This window comes from Capsicum annuum, chromosome 12 (assembly GCF_002878395.1).
Source record: "Capsicum annuum cultivar UCD-10X-F1 chromosome 12, UCD10Xv1.1, whole genome shotgun sequence".
Classification (NCBI taxonomy): domain Eukaryota; kingdom Viridiplantae; phylum Streptophyta; class Magnoliopsida; order Solanales; family Solanaceae; genus Capsicum; species Capsicum annuum.
Window position 1 is genome coordinate 224359996 of NC_061122.1, and position 18637 is coordinate 224378632.

Below are 18637 nucleotides of genomic sequence, written 5' to 3' on the forward strand. Positions count from 1 at the left end.
CAAAGTAAAATAAAAAATAAAATAAAATTAAAAAAATAGAAGTTGAAAGGAGAAAAGGAAAAAAAAGAAGGATTGAGAAACATTTTTTAAAAAAATCAAAGTAGAATAAAAAAAGAGAGAAAAAATAGAAGTTGAATGAAAAAATAAGTGTGAAATTGTTTAGAAATATTTGAGATATAGAGGGTAAAATAAGTATTTGTCCTATACATAAAAAGAATGAAAACTAGTAGGGGTGTACAAACCAAACCGCTAAGTCAAACCGAACCGACTTATGGTTTGGTTTGATTGGTTTGGTATTGGAAAAAAAAATCGATCATTCTTGGTTTGATTTGGTACTAACAAAAATAAAATAAAATCGAACCCAAACCGAACTGACATAATACATATACAATTTTAATTTCTTGTACGGTAAAAGAATATTACTTATAATCTACTTTTTAGTAATTTTTTTTTAATTTTTATTATATATATATATATATATATATATATATATATATATATATATATATATATTGGGCCTTTAATTATAATATTTATTCGTTAGTAATAAATTAATACAAAGCCCAATTTAATATAAAAAACTAAAACTCTTCAATTGCTTCACTTTACATTTTACTTTCCAAGTTTTCAGAGATTTCTCATTATTTCCTCATCTTACTTTTATCTTTACTTTTCTCATTCTCCTCATTCATCAAGTTGTAATTTAGGTTGTTCTCTTCTCTATCTTTTTTCTTATGGAATTATGTTATATAGTGAAGCTTTTAATAAATTATATCCAATTCTTCATTCTTTTGTATGCTTTCGTTTTATGTGAAGAAAATTTTCATACAAGCTACTATGACTAGTGACTTAGAAATTGAACCACCGGGTATCCACATAATATTACTTTGAGAGATAGTAGGTTAGACATCTTAGTAATTTGTCAACTTAATTTTTATTGGAACTACTCTATGACTATTGATTTTTTATCTTTTTAGTGAAAACATTTAACTTTTTCTTCAATCACATTATAATTTTTAAAAAACCTAAAAAATAGAAAAATCGAAAAAAATCAATTCTAAATCCAAAATAAAAAACCGATTGTATATTGGTTTGATTTGGTTTATAAATTTAGAAAACCGACATTATTAGTTTGATTATATTTTAATGAAAAACCAAACCAACCCGACCTATGTACATACTAATTTTGTAAGACTTTCTTGTTGGGGACTAAAAAACAAAATCACAGAGTCAGTTTACCCTCCTTTTTACTAGTATGTTTATAATTAATGGTGGTGTTCAGAATTTAATTTGAAGAATCCTTTCAAATTCTGCAATTAGACGATGCATGTAAATATAAAGTTATAACTGTAAATTTACTCAAAATGTGATTATTTATTATTTTATAATAACACATGAAACGTTATGCAAGTGAAGTCTTTCAAAATGTTTACAGTGTTCGTTCTCCACTATAATAAGTACACCCAATGAAGTTTAATTGTTACAACACAAATAGTTTTCATTCTCTCTCTTCTTACAAAGAGAAAAAATGGCCATCAAATCCAATCCCATCGTTGGGACTCTCTTAGTGGTGGTTGTTACCGTTCTCCTCAATTTTTCCGATGCACAGGGCTGTCGAAAAGAGGTTAGCTTTGGCGGTTGGACACCCTTAACCAACTTAACGGGCCCTGAGGGGGTGAAAATGGAAAATTTGCAATGGATGAGCATAATAAAGTGGCGAAAACAAAACTAAAATTTCAAAAAATAATAAAAGGAGAAAGCCATATTGTTGCTGGAACAGAGTATCGACTCGTCATCAATGCTAAGGACAGTGACTCAATGCATAACTACTTGGCAGAGGTGTGGGACAAGCCATGGGAGAAATTTAGGAATCTACTTCCTTTGAAGAATATGTAGCCTAGAAAATGGAGAACAAAAATGTATTTTTATGTAAAATTAGCTGATAAATTAAAGACGTTAAATCTAAAAAAAAATATCTAATATTCTAAAGAAATCTAGCGTGATCTATAAAAGTTCATACAAATATAATCTTCCTACAGATAAGTAAAAGCTAATCTTCTATGTCAATCATAATCATCTTTGATTTTCATTTATTGATCATTAAATGGTATGTCACTTTCTTGGAAAGAAAGGAGATTTCAAGTATTCAATAATCAATAATCTCAGATACATATTGTTATATATTCCGGTGACAAAGGTGAAAATGCATAAACTTAAAACAGAACAAAGAAAAAAGAAACACAAATCGTACTTTTCCCTCACTCTTGAGATACAAATATGTCTTAACATTGAAACATTCTAATTTAGCTCCTAGTGGAGCTGATCATTTAAGAAGTTTAAAAAGAAAACAAACAATACAGAAAAGACAAGTGTCAAGAATCTTGCCAGTGGGAGGATCATCCACTGTGATTTCATTAATTGGAGGCCACAACATCAACTCTCCTTGGCTTTTCGCTTCCTTGAGCTACACGATTCTCTTCTTGCATTAGATAGGAGGGTATAGAGGTTATGCATTAGGATAGAAAATTAAACTTCTTTTGATTTATGAATTATATTTTTTAGATAATTTCGTAGTTTTTATGTCTAATTTAATTTTAGTATTGTTGCATAATTTCGTAGTTTTTATGTCTAATTTAATTTTAGTATTGTTGCATGTCTGAAGTATATTTATTTTAAGAAATTTGCTATTCATTTTTACGCAGGTGCATTACTTAGGAAGGTATGCAGGTCACGAATTAGGATAGAAAATTAGTAGGTAGTTATGCTTTGACTTGCTTTTCCACCACGAGTTAGGTTTGGTGGGAGTCTCGAAGTTTTATTTCTGTCGTAATTTTAGCTATATATATGTATTTTCTTACTTTTGACGTTTATCATTATCTATTGTATACGTATTATGCTTCAATTACCACATTATTTCTCTAAATGCCATCCACTATTTTCTTAATAATTGACATATTGACTGTCATATTTTCTTAATACTGAATACTTATGTTGATATCTTCACTATAATAATTTCTTGGAATAGAGCAAATAATGGCTCTATTGTTTGAAAATTTCATAAATCGGCTATCATGTTGCTGCCTAGATTTTTCAAGTACAGTAATTTCTTTAATTTTATTCTTCAACGTAAAATATAGATAAGTATCTTTTTACTTCTAATTCATACCTAATAATACTATTCCATTCTAGATTATGTGTTAGCTTTATCGTAAATAGCCCAATTCCAAATATCCTCCTATCTTAATGCATACCATCCTAGATTTATGTGTTAGCTTTAGTTAGAAATAGTCTAATTTAGAATTTTATTTTACAAACATTATATTAAAAGCAATATTTTGATGATGACCAGTTGAAATTTATGCAAAACACATATACTAGTATACAATAAAAATGGTTTACCAGTTTTGGAATTGGATAGAATTTATATTATGGAACTATAAACCAAAAAGAAGAATAACTTTGTCATTGTTTCCAAAAGTAATTTATAATATAATCAATTTCAAATATTTAGTGTTGTACTATGACGTTAAAGAAGTGAAGAGTTTAGACAACACAAGCCATTATGTACACCTTAATGCAACAATAATAACAATATACCAAGTCAAATTTCATAAATAGGGTCAGGAATGGTGTGTGCATAGTTTTATTTCTTCCTTCTAAAGGTAGAGATTATCTTTGATAGACTCAAAAACTTGAGAAAAATATTTTTTTTTTAAAAAAAAAAAATAAGTGTGTAAAACAAATACAGTAATAAACTAAGACAACACAAGCCCAATTTGATACTCTACACGATCTATAAGTTTACTTGTAATTGCTTAAGAGTTGCCTAAGAATGAAACAGGTTGTCTAATATGTTTCAATGAAGCAGTAACACTGTGAGTAAAGGAGACAATTATTTTCACGTGGAAAACACTCGGCTCAAAAGGTATTAAAAAATTAGGACCTGCACCTCTACAGAATTTGACCCAAAACTTCACGAAAATAACTTGAGCCTCAAATATAGTAATGAATTACAATACTCTTGTGACCTAGAAATTATAAATTGTCTAACTCCTAATTAATGTTCAATTCACAAACCTCCCAAGGTGTGTGAGCTCAAATTTTCGAGTCCAGTAACTTGAATACAATAACCTAACACAATTTACAATTCATTGAACATAAGATTGCATTAGATTACAACTTAGAAATCAATTCCTAATACATGAAGACTAAGATCTCTTATCTTTATTAGTACTAGGACCAAGTTCAACAAGTATCATGACTCTTGCTAGTGGGAGGATCATCCACTATAATCCCATTAACTAGAGGCCACAACATCAACTCTCCTTGGCTTTCACTCCGTTGAGCTACTTGATTCTCTTCTTTCATTAAATAGGAGGGTATGTAGGTTACAAATTAGGGTAAAAGATTAAATTCTTTTTGATCTATAAATTATGTGTTTTTTTATAATGCCGTAGTTTTTATGTGCAATTTAGTTCTAATATTGTTGTATAATCGAAGTATATTCATTTTAAGAAATTTGTGATTTGTTTTTACGCAGGTGTATTACTTAGGAGGGTATTCAGGTCACGAATTGGGGTAGAACATTAGTAGGTAGTTATGCTTTGATTTGCTTTTCCACTGATTTAAGTTTGGTGGGAGTCTCGGAGTTTTGTGTCTATCATAATCTTAGTCTTATACATATATTTTCTTGCTTTTGATGTCTATTATATTGTGTTTGAGTTACCATATTATTCCTCTAAATGCTATCCACTTCTTTCACTACTAATTGACATCTTCCCTGTCATATTTCCTTAATACGGGATACTAATGTTGATATCTTCATTACAATGATTTCTTAGAGTAGAACCAAGAATAACTTTTTTGTTAGGAAATCTCATAAATCAGTCATCATGTTGTTGCCTAGATTTTTCAAACACAGTAGTTTTTTCATTTTCATTTGCCAACATAAAACATCGGTAAGTATCTTCTTACTTCTAATCCATATCTAATAATGCTATCCATTCTAGATTATGTGTTATCTTTATCATAAATAGCCCAGTTGTAAATATCCTCCTATCTAATGCATACCCTCCTAGCTTTATGTGTTATCTTTAGTTAAAATTTCTAAATAATCCAATTCAGAATTTTAATTTACATACATTATATTAAATATAATATCTTGATGATGGTCAATTAAAATTTACGCGCAACTCAAGTATACTAAACTAATATAAAAAAAAAAAAAAAAACACTTTGCCCGTTTTGGAAATGGGATAGAATTTGTATTATGGAAATATAAGCCAAAAAGAAGAATAACTTTGTTATGGTTTCCAAAAGTAATTTATAAGTCAATCAATTCCAAATATTTAGTGTTAATTAGTTTTGTACTATGACGTTAAAGAAGTGAATAGTTAAGACAACACACGCCAATATGTACACCTTAATACAATAATAATATCAATATATTCAATCAAATTCTACAAATGAAGTCGGAAATATAATGATGTGTGCATAGCGTTATTTCTTCGGTGTAAAGATAGAAATTGTTTTCAATAGACCCCAACTCAAAATAAATATTATTTTAAAAAAATAAGTATGTAAAACAAATACAGTAACAAATTAAGACAACACAAGCCCAATTCACCTTAATGGAGTATTAAGCAAAAATGACCTTTAATTTCAGCATACAGAAGTACAAAAGGGAAAAACAAACCAACGAGGAGTTACAAGGTACTGTGAATTTTTATTGATATTGTTTACTAGTAAAGAACATGAATATCCTTTTATTCTACGAGGAAATGGGAAAGAAGTAATATCTGAGACAACAACAATGAAGTTTAAAGGGGGAACTCATCAAGTCTATGCTTACTGAGTAAGGGCGGAACTAGAGCGACGAAAGGGTTCATCCAAATTTATATTCGTCGAAAAATCACACCACATATTGATAATATTCTTATGTATGGATAATATATGATAAACCTAGCTTCTTCATAAAATTTTTTTTTTGTCTCCATCACTTGTGCTATAATTCTTTCAAGTTAACAGCAGACGTGTGGTATATATATTCAGACCAACTTACGTACACCTGACACTTAATTAACTGCTAGCACAAATGCTTGACTATTTCTTTTGTGTTTTAAAAAATTCTGATCTTCAGATGTTTTCGGAATGAACTCAAGGTTGAAAATGTAGTGTTGTTCATACTCTTCATGGCAAAATTAAAGACTCCTCAGATAATATTCCTGCAAAAGGGAAAAAGTATTCCATGCTTTAGTATTTTTCTTGATAAATAATATTGATATTACTTTGGTTCCTTCCAGTGAAAGTGGGATAAGGGCAAACACTATTAATATATAGTAATAAAATCATCTCGAATATGGGGGGCCAGCAATTAAATTTGGGAGAACTTGTTTTCTAGCTCTTTATAATTTTTTTAAAAGAAAAATTATGACCATTTGGCAAGAGATTTTTGTTTTTACACACAAGAGGTTTTCATTTTTATACATATGAAATTTTAAAAGGTCATTTTCTTTCATTCATTTTTTAAAGGCCAAGAAATCTAATTTCCTTTTAAAATTCTAGCTAACCAAAAGATTTGACTTGAGTCAATCAAAAAATATTTTTCAATTGAGAATAATTTGATGTGAAATAGTTAAAAAGAAATAAGTTAATAGAGGATGGATTAGTTGAGTCAATGAATTCATTATCAGATAGTTATAAGAAAATATTATAGAGAATGTCCTTATGACCTTTTGAAAATATACTTTTACGTTTTACACATAAGAGATATCCATTTTTACACATACTAGATTTGAAGACAAAAAATCTCTTTTCCTTTTAAAATTGGGAAAATGACAGAAAAGACATTTCAAATTAAACTATTTCTATAAAAATGATCATGAAATTTAAATTCACTTTCTAGCCATTAATTTTCTGGCTTGTTTTATACCATCTCTACGCATCTTCTATACAATTTCTATACAAATCTTATACATATAAATATTCTATACAAAAATTATACAGTTCTGATACACAATTTATACAATAGCTGTATATTTTTTTTTTTACAAGTTTTATATGACAATTATATAATTTTCATGCACTTTTTATAAATTTTGTATATATATTTTATACATATACATATTTGATATAACTATACAATTTCTATACATGTATCTTATATATATACATATTCTATTTAACAATTATATCAATTTTATATAATTTAATTACTATTTTTAAACAATAAAAAAAAGCAGAATATTTGATCAGTTAAAAAATTTATAGCGAAAAAAAATATTTTAAAAAGGGATGAATTGTCCAAGTTGAATACTGTATCAGTATTGTATATACACTGTATTAATATTGTATATGAATTACGTAGGCCAAAATGATCCAAATTAAGAAATGACTATAAAGAGGAAATAGTATATCAGACTGACCAATTTTTTAAAAGTTTTCAAATTTGGGCTATTTTTTAAAAGAAGTGCTATAGAATTTCCTTTTCCCTTTTGTTTCTCAGCTGACCAAAAGATTTAACTCTAGTCGGTCAAAAAATATTTTTCAATTGAGAATAACTTGATGTGAAATAGTTAAAAAGAAAAAAAGTTAATAGAGGATTGATTAGTTGAGCCAATGAATTCATTGTAAGATAGTTATAAGGAAATATTATAGAGAATGTCCTTATGATCTTTCGACAAGAGATATTTGCTTTTTACACATAAGGAATTTCATTTTTATTCATACGAGATTTGAAAAGGTTATTTTCTTCAAAGGACAAAAAATCTCATTTCCTTTTAAAATTCTCAGCAAACCAAAATTTTTTACTCTAGTGGATCAAAAAATATTTTTCAATTGGGAATAACTTGACGTGAAATAGTTAAAAAGGAAAAAAGTTAATAGAGGATGGATTAGTTGAGCCAATGAATTCATTATCAGATAGTTATAAGGAAATATTATAGAGAAGGTCCTTATCACCTGCCCAATTAATTTCTTAGATGTCCTTGTAGTATACTAGGTATTTTATTTAATAAATGGCAAACATAAGCAATAACCATCAATCAGTTTTATGTTAGCTGAAATCAAATTTGAATTATATATGCACTAAAAAAAATTTGATTATGTTGGTTCGACGAATAAAAAAACGAGAAAATTCCATACATTCATTTTTTTCATTGTTTTCCTTTTATTTTGTGTGACTTCGTGTCAATGACACAAAATGTACCAATGTAAATAGTATACTTTTAATTTTGTGATTTAACAAAAAATATGTATAATAATACTGATAATAGCCTTTGAATATGTCTTAAACATGTTATGACATTATTGTTGAGCATTATTAAGATAAAATGTAATTATTAAAATTAAAAACTTAATAAATATAAAAACATGATATTATCTTTTAAATAAATAAAAGGAATTACACAACACAAAAATTAAAACAAAGAAAATAAGATATTATTGTACTTGAAAACTATATATACAAAATATATATTAAGTTAGAAGAAAAACTTAAACAAGTATAAATAGAAAATAAGGGATAAAATACCTGAACTAGCTCGTAGTTGAGAGTTTGAAGATGAAAAATAATAATAACACGATTACATCTTTGGAGTAATTAATTCTATATATATTAACAAAGACAAAAGGAGGACCTTTGTGTTTGAATTTCATTTCACCAATTACAGTTTCTTTATAGGGAATTCTCAACCTGCAAATAGAATTGAGGGGCTGTTATTTCAATAGATTCCTTTATAGGTTCATTGAATGTGGACATTTATTTTTTTTGCACTTAATTAGTAATTATCGTCAGATCTCTTTATAATAATTATTTTTAAATTGTAATAATATTTTATTATAACAGTCAAATTTTAATTTAAATTGGGTCCATATTATATTTTAAATATATAATTTTATAATAATGTATCGCTATAGAACTCAAAAAATATCTAGACAAATAACGCTATTATAAAATATTGCTGGAGGTGACACTTCACGATGTGTTATCAATGCTAGAGCATCAGCACCTAACTTTTGAGCTTTTCTCACTTTTAAAAATGAATGGTGAGTCATATTTAGGCATAAAGTGCATGACCTAATTCTGAAAGATTCTTTACCCTAAATTAATATTTTATTTAGCTCAATTAGAACATATGTTAAGTTTTCTAATTAAAAAATATTAGACAAGGATTGAACCCATAAATGGTGTGATATAGGAGGATAAAAGAGGAGTGCATCTTTCTCCATAAGTATTACATACCAAGAAAGTTAATTGGAGTCCTTTTCCAATTTTCGTGAGTAAATTGAAGTGAAAAAGTGAAACCATGTTTTATTTATTTTTTAAATTTCATAATTTTTTAAAATTTGATAACCAAATAAGTTTTTCAAAATGTAATTCTGAAATAAAAATAAATATTTTTGCTAGCAAAACGCACCCTTAATATAATTAAATAATTTGTGTAACAAAGGTAAGAGCCTCACTGTTTATACGAAAACAACATATCCAAAGAAATTAAACATGTAGGATCCGGAGAGGATAAGGTATACCCATATTTATTTCTCTTGATTTTTCAATCTAGACAAGTATAATTTTCTAAGTAGAGTGTCCATGGGTAGTGTTTCACATGTGGTAGAAGGTAAGAAAGAGTTGGCTCGTGATTTACATCGTTTGGCTAGATTGGGGGTTAGGTTGTTTGACTCTGCTGAAGATAGTATAGGGGTTCAGAGTAGTTCTGAATCCTTCTTGGTTTCGAAAGTGAAAGAAAAGCAATACTTAGATGCTAGTTTGGTCAGAATGAAAGAGTCAGTCAAGGACCAAAAAGTAAAGGTTTTCTCCCAAGGGGGAGATGGTATGTTGAGATTGCAGGGTAGATTGTGTGTCCTGAAAGTTGATGATCTGAGATAGAGGATTATGGATGAAGTTTATGGGGTGCGATATTCTATTCATCCTGGTGCCACCAAGATGTACTGAGACTTGTAGGAAATCTATTGGTGGAGTGGCATGAAGAAAGATATAGCAGCGTTTGTAGCTAAGTGTGCAACATGCCAACAGGTTAAGGTTGAACACCAAAGACCTGGTGGTATGATGGAAGAGTTTACTATTCCCACTTGGAAGTGGGAAGACATAAATATGGACTTCGTGATTGGTTTACCTCCTTCCCGATGCCATCATGATTCCATTTGGGTTGTGGTTGATAGGTTGACTAAGTCTGCTTATTTCTTGCCTGTTCATACTTCATATACTACTGAGGATTACGCTAGATTATATATCCGAAAGCTAGTCAGACTGCATGGAGTTCCCTTGTCTATCATTTCGGGTAGGGGTACTCAGTTTACTTCGCAATTTTGGGAAGCTTTTCAGAAGGGTCTTGGTACCCAAGTGTTTTTGAGTATTGCTTTTCATCCACAGACCGATGGTCAGGCTAAGCGGACCATCCAGACCTTAGAGGATATGTTGAGAGCTTGTGCACTTGACTTTAAGGGAAGTTGGGATGATCACTTACTGTTGATAGAGTTTGCTTACAATAACAGTTTCCACTCTAGTATTGACATGGCTCCATTTGAAGCCTTATATAGGAGGAAGTATAGATCACCCATAGGTTGGTTCGAGGTGGGTGAAGTGGCTGTGAGTGTTCCTGATTTAGTATTTGAGGCTATGGAAAAATTTAAGTTGATCAGGGAAAGGTTGAAAACTGCGCAGAGTCGTCAGAAGTCATATGCGGATGTTAGAAGGAGAGACCTTGAGTTTGAAGTTGGTGACCTAGTATATCTAAAAATTTCACCTATGAAGGGGGTGAAGAGATTCAGAAAAAAGAGGAAGCTTAGTCCCCGTTATGTTGGTCTTTACAAAATTCTTAGTCGTGTTGGTAAGGTAGCTTATGAAGTCAAGTTGCCTTTCGAGTTGTCCTCTGTTCATCCAATATTCCATGTCTCCATGCTTAGAAAGCATATTAGCGATGTTGTGGTAGTGGATTCCTCTGCGAGTGCTGACATTTAAGAAAACCTTTCTTTAGATGAGATTCCTATTGAGATTCTTGATTTCAGTGTTCGAAGACTAAGGAACAAAGAAGTTTTGTTGGTCAAGGTGTTATGGCGAAACCAATCTGTTGAGGGTGCAACTTGGGAATCTGAGGCGGATATGCGATCCAAGTACCCGCACCTATTTTCTGCAAACATCGATCAAGCCGAAGGTACCGTTCTTTCCCAAATCATACACTTTTGATAAAAGTTGCAGCAGTTCAGCTGTCATTTATTATGTGTTCAGCTGTAGTTTCTTGAATTTATGCATTCTATGTTGCATTCGGAGTGAGAAATGATGTGGTGATGACTCTAACGAATGGTTTCAGCTGTATGCTCTATTCCCTATCTAATCTTGGCATATCTAGCGTCATTCAAGGATGAATGTTTCCAGGGGGGATGATGTAATACCCCGAAAAATTTTTCGTTGAAATTTTGTGTGTAAACATGTTGGGTTCTATCTTCTAGAATGATTTATAAATTTTTCGTGTGGAATGTCTTATATTATGACCCACTATTGTGTAGAGCATCGAATAATCTTTCCAACGATAAGTGGATCATCCAAAACGGACACCCGAGCAACAAGTTATGAACATTTCGATCGAATCGTGAATAGTAGAGAACAGTAAAACGTGCAGGAAAAAGTACTAAGGCCTGGCGTATTTTTTCTTCAAATTTAAATGATCATAACTCTTTGTACATAATGATCTGTGTGATCTACTATATATCAACGAAAATCTCTGCGAGTCCTCTTTCCAATGAAATTGGTTTCATCTAATTTGTCTATCAGAGCAAAAAGTTATGGTCGATCTACTTCATCCTATCAAAAGCGAATTTTTGGGTCAACTTCAAACGATCATAACTCCTCGTACACAATGATCTGGGTGAGATACTATATATCAACGGAAAGATATGAGAGTCCTCTTTCTAATGAAATTATTTTTATCCAATTTGAATATCAAAGTAAAACGTTACGGTTGATCTACTTTAGACTATCAAAATAGTCCACCAAAGGACAGATTCGAGAATTTTTTTGATTTTTAGGGGCGTTTTGGTCATTCCCCCTCACCCAAAATCCATCCAAACCCTATATTAAAGCCTATTAGAGCATTATATGTTATATTTCATCAAACTCCCTCAAAAAGAAAACCCTAAGCTCCTACATTCAACTTCAAGAACCTCCAAAGTTCACTATTAATTCTGCAAATTTATTCAAGATTCCAAGTTCCTAGTTCAAGAACTCCAAGAACCATCATTCAAAGGTACGATTAACATCTCAAAAATGAGTATCGATCTAAAGTTCATCATTCAAGGTATGTGGGGTTTTTCAACAAGAACTCTCTTTTGTTCTTGTGCCCAAAAGTAATTTTCTTTACAAAGGCATGATTTTTATTTGATTTTTATGAATTTGAAGAATGAACCCATATCTTATGATGATTATTATGAAATCTTGATGTTTATGATTTTGAAAGATGAATTTACATGTGTGGTGATATAAAACATGAATTTTGAACGATATTTATCATGATTTTTGATATTTGGGTCATGAATCCCCATTGAAAATTGTGTTTTTTTTAGAAAGTGTGTGTTATAAGCATGTTGATATTGAATCTTTGAGATATTTTGAATGATTTGACCTTTTGGTCTGAATGGAGTTGTTTTGAACTCGAGTGTGAAAGAAATCCACAACGTGGTTGATTTTGATAGATGGGAAGCATGATGGCTCCCGATGTATATTTATATATTACTGAAATTGTTTTGTTGTGGATTGTCTTTGAAATGATCTGAGCTAAGTCCGGAAGAAATCTTTAGCACCGAGTAGGAGGTATAAAGCGACCTTACTTTCCTAGAACTACGTGTCCTCGTAGGAGTGAGCCTGAGGTTGATTTATATAGTGATCACTAGTTTGTATGGATTTGATATCGATAGTCCTACTCCGATGGAAAGGATAGGACGGATCTCCCTAACGTGGGTTGTACGTTGGACTCCATGTAGCTCATATGGTTTATGTCGGTTATAGGATCTCCCAATGTTTGTGTGTTTCCTTGTGTCTATGGTGAATGGTGAAGTGATTTGAAAGTGGAATTGTGAAAGTTATTCTTTCGAAAGATTTAAATGATATTTACATTATGAGAATTGATATTCTTGATGAACTGAAAGTGATTGACAAATTATATGATGACTCACATGTGTTATTGTACTTATTTCATCCTCTCATGATTATGATGATTTTCTTCGGGCTATGTGAGTCTTTCATACATCCTGCATATTTCTTATAAATATTTATGATGATGATGTTTATATAACTGCATACACCCCCATATACTCGGTTCCTTTCCATGGTACTGACCCACATCTTCGGATGTGGGCTGCATTTTCTCGGAATATAGGTTCAGGTGCTCAGTTCTAGGTTCGACAGTGATTCTTCAGGTACGCTGTTCTACATCCTCTGTTGTGGTGAGTCCTCATTTTCCGAGGACGTGATATCTGATGTTGGTTTCACAGAATTGTTTATATTTGATAATTGAGTATGATTCAGTTGGGGCATGTCTCAATGGCTCGCTGGTTTTATTGATTTTCTTAAAGGCTTGTCAGACTAGTATAGATGTTGGGAGTTGACTAATAAGTCATATTTTGTTATCTTTCTAAAATTCTTTTATTCTTGGATGATGATTACTCTGTTGATATTTGAGGGTTATTTATGAAAACCCCGTTGATTTGTATTGAACTGAATGAAAATGGCTCAAAGGGTTAGCTTAGGGCTACTCATAGCCTCAAGTACCGTGTGACGCTTCGGGACCCATTTTTTGAGGCGTTACATCTTGTCTCTAAGACAAAAATTATAGAATAACTCATAAATCAAGACACAATGTGATAGTGTCAAGTCTTACTTCTAGAGCATAATTTGTTGTTTGAAAATTCTTGAGTTAAGTGTTGCTTCTAAGGTAAGAGTTATAGAATATCTTATAGATCAAGACATGATGTGGTAGCGTCAACTCTTGCCCATGGGGCGTAAATTGTTGTTTGAAAGTCCTTACACTAATTCATGCCTTTAAGGCAAGAGTTATTGAATAACTCATAAATCAAGACATAATGTGGTAGTGTCAACTCTTACCCATAGTGTATAACTTGTTGTTTAAAAATCCTTGATTTATAAAATATCTCATAAATCAAGACATAACGTGATAGTCTCAAATCTTGCTCATAGAGCGTAACTTGTTGTTTAAAAGTCTTTGGGCTAAGTCTTGCCTCTAAGTCAAGAGTTATAGAATATTTCGTAAATTAAAACATAATGTGATAGTGTCAACTCTTACTCATGTGACGTAACTTGTTGTTTGAAAGTCCTTGGATTAAGTCTTATCTCTAAGGAAAGGGTTATAAAATATCTCATAAATCAAAACACAATGTGGTAATGTCAACTCTTGCCCATAGGGCATAACTTCTTGCTTGAAAGTTCTTGGTCTAACTCTTGCCTCTAAGGGAAAAGTTATAAAGCATATCATACATCAATACATAATATAGTGGGCATAACTTGTTGTTTGATGGTCCTTGGGCTGAGTCGTACGTCTAAGACCAGAGTTATAGAGTATTTCATAAGTAAAAAATACAATGTGTTAGTGTTTACTCTTGCCCAATGTACGTAACTTGTTTGAAAATTCTTGGAATAAGTCATGCCTTTAAGGCAAGAGTTGTAGAACATCTCATAAATGAAGACATAACATGGTAGTATCAACTGTTGCCCGCAGGGCATAAATTATTGTTTGAAAGTCCTTGAGCTAAGTATTGCTTCTATGACAAGAGTTGTAGAATATTTCATAAATGAAGACATAACATGGTAGTATCAACTCTTGCTTGTGGGGCATAATTTATTGTGTGAAAGTCCTTGAGCTAAGTCTTACCTCTAGGGCAAGAGTTGTAGAACATCTCGTAAATGAAGACATAACGTGTTAGTGTCAACTCTTGACCATGGGGCATAATTTATTGTTTGAAAGTCCTTTAACTAAGTGTTGCCTCTTAGGCAAGAGTTATAGAACATCTCATAAACGAAAACATAACGTGGTAGAGTCAACTCTTTCCCGTAGAGCATAATTTGTTGTTTAAAAGTCCTTGAGTTAAGTCCTATCTCTAAAGTAAGAGTTACAAAACATCTCATAAATCAAAACACAATGTGATAGTGTCAACTCTTGCCCATGAAACATAACTTTTTGTTTGAAAGTCATTAGTTTTGCCTCTACATTGTGGTAGTGTCAACTCTTGCTCATGGGCGTAATTGATTGGAAGAAATCGAAGAAAAAAATAATAAAAATTAAAAAAAAAATAAAGAAAAATATTAAAAAATAAAATATTAAAATCAAAGAAAAGTAAAAAAAAATATAGAAGCTGAAGGAAGAAAGGAAAAAAAAAATAAAGGTTGAGAAAAACAGAAAAAAGAGACAAGATAAAAATAAAGATTGAGAAAAATTAAAAAAAAAATAAATAAAAATCAAGAAAAAATAAAAAGGATAAAAATTAAAAAATATAAATAGAAGTTGAGAACAGAAAAGAAAAAAAAATAAGGGGATAAGAAAAGTTAAAAAGAAAAAAATATAAAAATCAAAGTAAAATAAAAAAAAGAGTTTTTTTTAAAAAAAAATATAAGTGGAGAGGAGAAAAGGAAAAAAAAGTAAGGACTGAGAAAAACTAAAAAATAAAAGAAAGAGAGAGAGAGAGAAGATTAGTTAAAATTAAAGTAAAATAAAAGAGAGAAAAAAATAAAAGTTGAAAGATAAATAAGTATGAAGTTGTTTAGAAATATTTGAGATATTGAGGGGCAAATAGGTAATTGTGCTATATAAAAAAAAAGAAGGGAGACAAGTTTTATAAGATCATTCTTATGAGGGACAAAAGACAAAGTTACTCATTCTAAGGGTTATTTATGTAGTTTACCCACTTTAGTCTGTAGAAAATATATACACATATAATATAATATATATACTACTTGAAATAATATACATACAACATATAGATATTACATATATACTACTTTAGAAAACATATACACATGTATGCATTCACATTTACTACTATAGTCTATTGAAAATATATACACATATATATACAATATATATTACTTAAAAAGTTGAAACATATATATATATATATATATATATATATATATATATATATTATGTTATAGTACTTTAGAAAATATACAACACATATATACATACACTGTATACTACTCAATATAATAATACTTGATATCCGGAACATATATTACAAAATTTACATACACTACTTAAAAGATAAATTTATATAGTATTTTTATATATCAATACTAGTTGTCTAAGTAATATTTGCTAACATTATTTTTATTTTTTCATTATATGGATATATGTTTGTTATGTTTATGACTTTGTGTAAAGTTTAATAGTAATATATTAAAAGTATTTAATTCAAATTAGATATTCAATTTAAATGAAAAAAAAATATGTAAGGAGTGAATGCATTTTGTATTTTATTGATTGCAAAATGATCCAAAACTTATAAGTTACATGATTTACAAATCTACAATTTTTGCATCATTTTTTTCAAATCATGCATGTTAATATTAATGGGAACTGTCATAGGACAGTCAAAATAAATAGGGCCAAAACCATGCATTGGACTTGATTGTGCTAAGTTCTCCCTTGAAATCATAATTTCTTCAAGATTCTGTTCGTCTGCCGGCTCCACCTCCAATCCTTGATTTCCTCATTCCGATCTAATCCAATCTCTAAGGCAAACTAGAACATTCATAGCATTGCCTCTCAATGAGTGTTGGTTGTCTCCAAGTTGTTGTCATCTCTGACTAAAAGCGCTCTCCGATGCAACAATTGACATTGGAACATTCAATATATCTCTAGCTATTCTTGAAAGCATAGGATATTGTCTTTCATTATTCTTACACCAATCCAGCATGTTGATCCTTGCTCTACGATCCACTATCTACTATCAAATATAATACTTAAGCTCTTCCCGAGAAAGTGTTATGTGTGATGAAAGCGACACCTTATCCCAACATTTAAATCAAAAAAGTAATCAGGATAACTACTATGTGCCTACCTTTTAGAAAATGGTGGCTCCTTGGGAGCTTGAGGAGTGGGAGTTGGAGTGATATTTGCCGGTACGGCTTCATCAAGTAAATCGACATAATTGTTATATAATGTTTTCATGTAATTATTCGCATCACCCATAGCCATGAACAAAGAAGGTTCTTCTTCAGGTTATATCTCTAAGGCAGTATAAATAATACAACTAAATTTAGATATAGTAGTATATTTCATACATTGATTTATTATAGCACCAATCAAGTAAATTGAAGGAAGCAGATAAAAATATTTTTTAAATTTAACAATCATTGCAGTAATAGCTTTTTCGTAACCTTCTTTATTCTTATATTCATTAAGCAAACAAGAAATTTCGGCTAAATAAGCTAAAATATTACATGTCGTTGGATAATAAGCACAAAAAAATTCAACTGTAGCTATATAAATTTTTTTTAAAAATTTGACAAGATCAACAATTACAGCCTAATCAGAATCATGTAGCATACACTCAGAAAAATAAACCAGAATATTGATTAAAAGTCATTGTAATAGGAACTTTATAAGTAAGACAAGTTCATAAATAATTATAAGTAGGATTCCATCTGGTATCATATTCTCCAGGCATTAATATCTGTCTAAATCCATTTTGTTCACATTTTCTTGAATAAATCCAACAACAAGCCTAATCTTTTCAATATAAAGCTCAAAAAATTCAAGACTATCTCTTAATATTAAATTATATATATGACAAACACACTTAACATGAAATATTTTGGATAACAATGGAGAAAGTTCAACTTTAACAAGTCAACAACAATCTTGTTGTTAGATGCATTATCAAAAGATATACATAAAACCTTTCTTTGAATACCATAATATTTTACAACTTCAGAAATAGATTCAGAAATAAATTTTTTGATGTATCAACGATCTTCATCATACATAAATACTAGAATATGTTTTTACATAACAAAATTACTATGTATTCAATGACAAATAATTGTTAAATAATTATTTTTATTAACATCACAACCAAGATCAGAAGTTAGAGCAACTCTACATGAAATATTTTTTAATAACCAGATAAATAATAAACATATTGTTCATGGAGTCTAAAAATATCAGAGCAACAAATACTTCTATGAATATCTGTAAATATGAGATTATAAATTGTTTGAATATAATGAATAAAAGCATTCGAAGAAGCAAAAGAGAAAGGCAAACAATCCACAACTATCATTTTGGCTATTTCTTCCTGGTCCTTCATTTTATTATAATTCCTAACTAATTGACCGGTTGTTGGGTTCAATCTATTTTGAGTTGACCCACTAACAACCTCACCACCTTGTGCCGCAGCTAGCTCTAGTGAGTGTTTTTCTCGTAAATGTCTCATCAACACACCCGTACCTCCTTTATTACCTCTGGTTTTATGCTCATATATTAATTCATAAATATTGCATTATACCTTAGTTTCTTCTTTTATTTTTGTAAAAAATTCTCATACATTACTAGTTATTCTACGAGATCTTACAGGGGCATAGAGATGAAGATTAACCGATTCAGATCTAATC

The 18637-nt window shown here is 30.2% G+C and overlaps 1 long non-coding RNA gene across 1 annotated transcript; it reads right to left on the reverse strand.

Moving 5' to 3' along the window:
- Positions 1-5631: 5631 nt before the first annotated feature.
- LOC107877230 lies at positions 5632-8681 on the reverse strand. The gene is made up of 2 exons (XR_001676262.2): positions 8531-8681; positions 5632-6224 (listed from the first exon to the last, which is right to left on the reverse strand). It is a non-coding gene; the product is annotated as an uncharacterized LOC107877230 (long non-coding RNA).
- Between the last annotated feature and the right edge of the window lie 9956 nt (positions 8682-18637).